The 8128-nt window shown below is 37.4% G+C and overlaps 1 pseudogene; it reads left to right on the forward strand.

Annotated features, from left to right (window-relative positions):
* Window positions 1-324: 324 nt before the first annotated feature.
* LOC137235608 (U6 spliceosomal RNA) lies at window positions 325-418 on the forward strand (annotated as a pseudogene).
* The last annotated feature ends 7710 nt before the right edge of the window (window positions 419-8128 follow it).

Below are 8128 nucleotides of genomic sequence, written 5' to 3' on the forward strand. Positions count from 1 at the left end.
GTGAAGTCTTCTTTGTTTTAATTGCGTTAGGGACCTTTTTACATGGCGATCCTGCCTATGATGCTACTGGCTGATTTTTCAGCCTAATGTCATAGCCAGCAGGATTTTTCTGGCTGATTACAGCCTAAGCCTTGTAAAAAGAAAAAAAAGAGAAGGTGTTAAAGTCGGGCACCAATAATAAAAATTGAGGTAATTACGTCAACGGAAAATACACGAAGATTAGCATATTGTGGCAATTATGTCAACGGAAAATACACAAAGATGCTAGTCTAGTAGTAGCAATTACTTCAACGGAAAATACACGAAGATTAGCATATTGTGGCAATTACTTCAACGGAAAATACATTAAAATTGGAACGATATTAGCAAAGCCCCAGAGCAAGAATGACACTGATCTCGTGAAGCATACCACATTTTCAATGGTGATAAACAAGAGGAGCATGATAATTATAAGTATAATAAATACACTAGCTTAAGTATGAAGTCATTTCTTTAACCATTATTAAAAAAAAAAATATATTCGGGCAACCTAGCGGCTGCCTATTGACAAGCAAAAATTATATTTTTGCTGTAAAAAAAAAAATTTTTTTTTACTGCTTATTGAATTATGTTCCCAGAAGAGGACATACAAAATCAAAGTCAGTTTGACCAAATTTTTTATAAACTAGTATCACGATGGCATATCTACTTACGTTTGTCAGAGTTCCGAATAATTAATTAGACGCACGCTAGTTTATTTAATGTTAAATGAAGAAAGTCTTATTATTAGAAATATTGAATATACACTTTAATGTATTATAAGCGAATTATGATTGTGTTAAATACGACGTTTCGTTCTGAAGGTTCGAGACAGACTGCTTCGTCTCGCTCATTTCATTTCTCTCCTCAAATCGTCTTTTTTACTTAGTTAGAGTTGCCATGTCGGCTGACAATTCGGCCTTTCCTGACTCCAAATCGACCTCGATTTGATCAGGGTCGTCGTCGTCGTCGTATTCGTCGAGCTCGGGTGCACTGTGACACCAGGGCTTTATTTTGTCGGTACTAAATATTGAGCAGAATTTGCGATTTGTTATTTTTATACCAGGAATATCTTCTATGAGGTATCGGTCGTTTCCCAAGCTTCGGGTAATAACGTATGGACCGCGAAACTTGGGTTCCAGCTTTCTCGATTCGCCAGTTGCTGCTGGCTCGTTCTCAATAACAACGAGGTTACCTTCAGTGTATGTTGTCGGAGTACGGTGCTTATCGTCGAACCTACGTTTCCATTTTTCTCGTTCGTGGTTAATATTTTCAAGGGCTTGTTGCCGTTTTTCGTCGATTGGTAGCGGATTCGGATTATCGGTTGTATCGTGAATAGCTGCAATTAGCTTATTTTGTACGATATCGCGGAGACGAAAATTAAAAATTAGTTCGTTCGGCGAATAACCTGACGTATCGTTGCGCTGTGAGTTGACTGACCATTGCACGTTTCGTAGATGACAATCCCACTCTTTCGGTTTATCGGTCGATGTTCGAAGATAATTTAATATGGTTTGGTTAGCTCGCTCAACCTGGCCGTTGGCGCGAGGTGTACGTACGGCGTTTTTAATATGTTGGATCGAATTTTTTTCACAAAACTGTTCGAATTGCTTCGAGGTAAAACATGTACCTCTATCGGTGATGATTTTGACAGGCAGTCCAAAGTGGCTTGTCATATCGTTTAGTGCGTTGATTACCGCGGTGGTTTTCGTATTGCGTACTGGCTTCACTACCAGGTATTTGGAAAAACTATCGGATATTGCCAGAACGTAGCAATTTCCACGATTACTTTTGACGAAAGGTCCTAAGTGATCGACGTGAAGGATCCGAAATGGCATGGGATCAGGTTCACTATAATCCAGCCTACCTTCAGCCACACCGTGACGAGATTTGTTGTAGCAACAATCTGGACATGCTGCTAAATAATCTTTAACGTATTTGCGGATTTTAGGAAACCAAAAATGTGTTGAAATTCGTTGGATCGTTTTGTCGAGTGCAAAATGTCCCATTTCGTCATGGCAAGAATGCACTACTCTCCAACGAACTGATTTTGGTACAACGAATCGTAACCCATCTTTCGTACGGCGATATAATCGATGATCCTTAATTTCGTAGTCTTGTCGAATTTGGGCGTCTTGATCTGTTTTCTTCTCTTGCTTAAGTACTGATACTATCGATGATAACGTTGGGTCTTGCAACTGCATTGTCAAGAGCCAGTCTTCGGATGAAGTATTAACTTTCATTACCAACCCAGCCGGTTCTACGTCGTTTGGTGGCTGATCTGGTGCGCGACTCAAAGCATCGACATGAGCCATACGTGTGCCTTGGCGATGAATTATATCGAAATCAAATTCTAAAAGTTTCATCCACCAACGCGCGATACGAGATTTTAATTCTTTATTAGTTTTGACTTTAGCTATTGCAGAACAGTCCGTTACTAGTCGAAAATGCTTGCCTAGTACATACATTCGAAAGCGTTCGAGGGATTCGACTACGGCGAGTACCTCGAGTTCGTACGCATGATAATTACTTTCTGCACTCGTGCAATGCCTACTAAAATAAAATACTGGTTTCCACGTTTTATTGTCGTTTGACTGAAGTAGCACACCGGCAAGGCCAACACTACATGCGTCGGTGTGTACTTCATGCTCGGCCATCCTATCGTACAACGCGAGAATTGGAGCGTTGCTTAAACGCTCGATCAAGGTTTCGAATGCTTCTTGTTGTTCACGACCCCATACAAAAGATTCGTTTGATTTCGCGAGAAGTTTCGTTATTGGTTTCGAAATTAGCGCGTATTCCGGTACGAATTTCCGGAAGAACCCAGTTAAACCCAAAAATCGTCTAGTTTCCGTTATACTAGATGGTACTTTAAAGTTTTTGATAGCGATTACTTTCTTTTCTCCCGGTTTTATACCATTTTTATTTATTACGTGGCCTAAATAGTGTATTTCTTCAGCCAGAAAATTACATTTTGAAAAACGTAGTGTTAAACCATTTTCTCGTAAGATATTTAAGAATTTTGTAAGACGTGATAAACCTTCTTTAACCGTTTTACTTGGAATTATGACGTCATCCAAGTATACGAGTATTTCACCCGCTCTCATTTTCGCAATTATTTTATTCATTACTTGTTGGAATACAGAAGGCGCATTTACCAGGCCAAATGGCATTCTATTGTATTCATAGTGACCATCCGTAGTCACGAAAGCAGTAAACTTTTTCGCACACTCTTCGATTTCTATTTGGTGATATCCCATCCGTAAGTCCAATGTCGTAAAATAACTATTTCCCGATAGTTGTGCGAAATGTTCGTCGATTATTGGCATGGGATATGGGTGTTTCACCGTAATTTTATTTAGCGCTCTATAGTCCACGCATAATCGCGATTCCCCATTGGCTTTTTCAACTAACACGACCGGTGACGCGTAAGGTGATTCCGAATGACGAATTATTCGATTTGTTAATAGTTCAGATACAATATCAGATACTATTTTACGTTTAGCGAACGGCACTCTATATGGCTTTAAAGTTATTGGCTTATCGTTGGTTAATTCGATATTCATTTTCGAGACTGTGCATGTACCTAGGTCGGATACAGACTCAGAAAATATATCGCGGTTTGCTTCAATAATAGCTTTCAATTCTTATCGTTCATTCGTTGAGATATTCGACACGTTCTCTAATTTCTCGAAACTACACTTGTTGTTTTCTATAACCAGCCTATTTTTGTTATTACAAAACACATCTCTTCCGAGGAGTACATCTTCATCAATGTGATCATCGTTAACCACTAATAATACGGCTTGGTTATGATTTTTGTCAATTTCAAGTACAACTGAAATGTTTGCTTTACACATATATTCGCCTCCTGCGAATCCTCTTAAAATGCGTTTACATTCTACAAGTTTGCCCACTTTTTCGGCTATAGAATGACGGATTAGCGAACACGTACTACCAGAGTCGATGATAGCTTTTGTTTCGAAATCGTTTACTTTGATTACTTTTGTCAAGTTTGTATCTTGAATTACATCATTTATTTTATTCACCGTCGTATTTGGTTTAGGTTTTGCTTTCGCTTGTTTACAGTTTATTGCTTTATGACCTGTACGTTTACAAGTCTCACATCTTTCGACACGTTGTGGTTCTGAACAATTTATTGAAATATGTCCCGTTTTTAAACAATTATAGCATTTAACCGATTTAGGTGTTTCGCGTTCACCTACTTTAGCGTTTGCTGGTATTTCACGTTCACCAACATTTTTCGTTTGGCTTTTGGACGTAGCCGTATATTCGTCGATTTTCTGTTTATAGTTCAGCGGTTCGTATTTTATGTTATTGTACACCGAATAATTTTGAATATCGCGTAGCAACTTATTGCAATTTTCGTAATCGTTCGAGATCTTTTTACGGAGATCATGGTCGTTAATGCCGTTTATTATGTACCGCGCGATAGCAAATTCAGGAATTCCTCCTTTTGTACCCATCGACAACATTTTGTAATAATAGTCTTGCGGAGATTCGTTACGTTGGCGACGCGTTCGTCCCAATTTTATGTGTATATCCGCGACGTTTTCAACGGTTGCAAAATCAATACAAAATTTCGCGACGAATTCCGACCACGATTTAAAAATATTTTGACAATCAACCCAATATTTCGCATGCCCTTTTAATTTTTGCTGTACGGCGAATAATAACACTTGGTCACTCCACTGATATGCAGTACGTAGCATTTCGATTCTTCTTATAAATTGATTTGCACTTAGTGATGTTTCATTTGACGGGTCGAATTCGGGTAGAAGTGCTATCACTTCATTCACATTACTATACGGATTTTGTCGTATATTTACATTTGAAAATGGATGATTTTTTTGCATATGAGCATGAACACTATTCGACTGCATATTGCTTCTTATATTCGGTTCATTATAAAATCGCGTTTGCGTGAAATTTTCGTCATAACACAACTGAGCATGCCCATTATAAACAGACATGGGTGGCATATAATTTAGATTGTGAATATTCTCACTATTCCAATAAGAATGCTCGTTGACTTGCATATACGGGTGCACGTCATTTGCTATTGATATATACGGTGGTTGAATATTTGTACTCATTCGCGATGAATGTGCGTGTGTATATGATACACTAGTTGGCGGCACGCACGTAAGCGGTAACGAAACAAACGAATTTATGCAACTTGTAATTTGTTCGGACTGTGGTGACGAACCAACCGACGGACGAAATTCAGATACTACTTGAGTGCTTTTGCTTTGCGTTGGCATTTCACACTCACGTTGCGTTACACTCACTTGCAAATCGGTAATTGTTTTTTCTAATTCATTTATTCTTTGCATTAGCATCGTTTCATTTGCACTCATAAATGTATCATTTGCGTTCGCGTTCGCGGTTTTGTTTACATTTTCATATTCTTCGAGTCGTTCAATTAAAGTGTGTTTTTTTCCCGTCTTTGCAATTCCGCGCTCGCGACATCTGTTGCGCAGATCATTAATTGTCATGCTACGAAAGTTCATGTTTTTGTCTAATTAGAAATTGAAAATGCGAGTTCAGCTTTTACGAGTTGAGAAGTTTTGCGATGTTTTAAAATGGTTGAAACGACGCTCTTGCATACAACATAAACACATATATGTTTTAGTATAGGAATATTTTCGCTATCCCTTTCGTTTTTATGATGAAACTCTAAAGTCGTAGAATTTTCAATTTAACCGACCGTTCGTTGCAAACTCGACGCGTTGCACGTTCGTATGTACATATAGACGCATGTACATTTATGTGTGTATGTATACTACCGTTTCTTTTATTTTTTTTCGTGTTTTGCAATTTCACAATTTCGACGCAATTTTTCTACTTCGTTGTACGTTTTTCGACACGGTTGGACTTTTTTTTCTCGTACATATGTACATATATGACTATTTACTATGCACGCTTTCGTTTTTCAATGCATTTTATCATTAACACAACACTTCTTTTTATTGTTGCAAAGATTTTTCACATTTGTTATAATATGCTCGAATTATTATTAACGCGACAATCCTTATGTGGCATAGGTTTCGCACACTTCTGATATTATCACGATGGCATATCTACTTACGTTTGTCAGAGTTCCGAATAATTAATTAGACGCACGCTAGTTTATTTAATGTTAAATGAAGAAAGTCTTATTATTAGAAATATTGAATATACACTCTAATGTATTATAAGCGAATTATGATTGTGTTAAATACGACGTTTCGTTCTGAAGGTTCGAGACAGACTGCTTCGTCTCGCTCATTTCATTTCTCTCCTCAAATCGTCTTTTTTACTTAGTTAGAGTTGCCATGTCGGCTGACACTAGCTAGACAAAATTTAAATTTCCTAGAAGGTGAAAAGAAAACACCCGAGAAAATAAACCAAGGCCCTAAGCCAATAACAATTGAAGAGTATAGAAAGAGGAACAAAATTCAAAAAATTGAGGAACCTAAAGTTCCAAAGCCGGTAAAATTAAAAAGAAAAAGAGGAGGAGAACAATTTGGCATACGAAAATCAATAGCAAAGATCTATGAAAAAATAAACTTAAGCACTAATCAGGCAGAGAAAATTCAACTAAAAAAAGAAATTAAGGAATTAAGAAACAATAGTTACAAACATAAAAAACCGAATCCAACAATGTAAATATTAGGGTGTTGAAAAAAAAAATTATAATTTTGTAAAATTATTAATTTTAAATTATGGAAAGGCCAAGAAAGATTAAAACTTATGTAAAAGGCCCACTTGAGGACCTTACAAATGAAATTAAAATTGTAGATGAGGAAAGAACTCTGATTTGGTTGAAAAGTCATTAGAAACTTATTGAGATGCCTGGGGAACCAACAATATGGAATGTTAGGAACCGACTCGCAACAGCAGCTGAAGAGATATATAGATGGGAAGTAAAATTTATGGGAAGAACAGATTAAAATATTGGAAAAATTTAAAAAAAAAAAAGAAAAAAAAACCACAAAAAAAATTTTTTTGTCTTCATATTATTTTTTTTACGATGGGAGGCCAAGAATCGAAAATAGAAAAACCTACGGCAAACGTTGTAAACTCAGTCCAAGTAGTAGACCATACTGAAGCACTAGATACTATCAAAACCATGCTTCTAATAATTTGCGTAGTCAGTTGCATAAGTTTGTTTCTGAAACTCTACTCAACCCATAATAAATTCCCAAAAAAGCGATATGCTAGCCGCGCAGACGGTTTAGATAAGGCTTAACAAAATTTTAACTGCCATCCCCAATGGGCAAATGGGAAGATATCGTTAAACTACTCATAGAAAAAAAAACGATAGGAAAAAAATCTTACAAATGTATTAATAACAAGTAAGGAAGGTTAAGTTCGGGTGTAACCGAACATTACATACTCAGTTGAGAGCTATGGTGACAACATAAGGGAAAATAACCATGTAGGAAAATGAACCGAGGGAAACCCTGGAATGTGTATCAAATGAAAGGCGTTAAAGAGTATTTTATGAGGGAGTGGGCCATAGTTCTATAGGTGGATGCCATTTAGGGATATAGCCATAAAGGTGGATCAGGGTTGACTCTAGAATGCGTTTGTACGATATGGGTTTCAAATGAAAGGTGTTAATGAGTATTTTAAAAGGGAGTAATCCTTAGTTCCATAGGTGGACGCCATTTCGAGATATCGCCACAAAGGTGGACCAGGGGTGACCCTAGAATTTGTTTGTACAATATGGGTATCAAAAAAAAGGTGTTAATGAGTATTTTAAAAGGGAGTAATCCTTAGTTCCATAGGTGGACGCCGTTTCGAGATATCGCCATAAGGTGGACCAGGGGTGACCCTAGAATTTGTTTGTACAATATGGGCATCAAACGAAAGGTGTTAATGAGTATTTTAAAAGGGAGTGGGCTTTAGTTCTATAGGTGGACGCCGTTTCGAAATATCGCCCTAAAGGTGGACCAGGGGTGACTCTAGAATATGTTTGTACGATATGGGTATCAAATTAAAGGTATTAATAAGGGTTTTAAAAGGGAGTGGTGGTTGTTGTATAGGTGGTCGCCTTTTCGAGATATCGCCATAAAGGTGGACCAGGGGTGACTATAGAACG

This window comes from Eurosta solidaginis, chromosome X (genome assembly GCF_040869045.1).
Source record: "Eurosta solidaginis isolate ZX-2024a chromosome X, ASM4086904v1, whole genome shotgun sequence".
Taxonomy (NCBI): domain Eukaryota; kingdom Metazoa; phylum Arthropoda; class Insecta; order Diptera; family Tephritidae; genus Eurosta; species Eurosta solidaginis.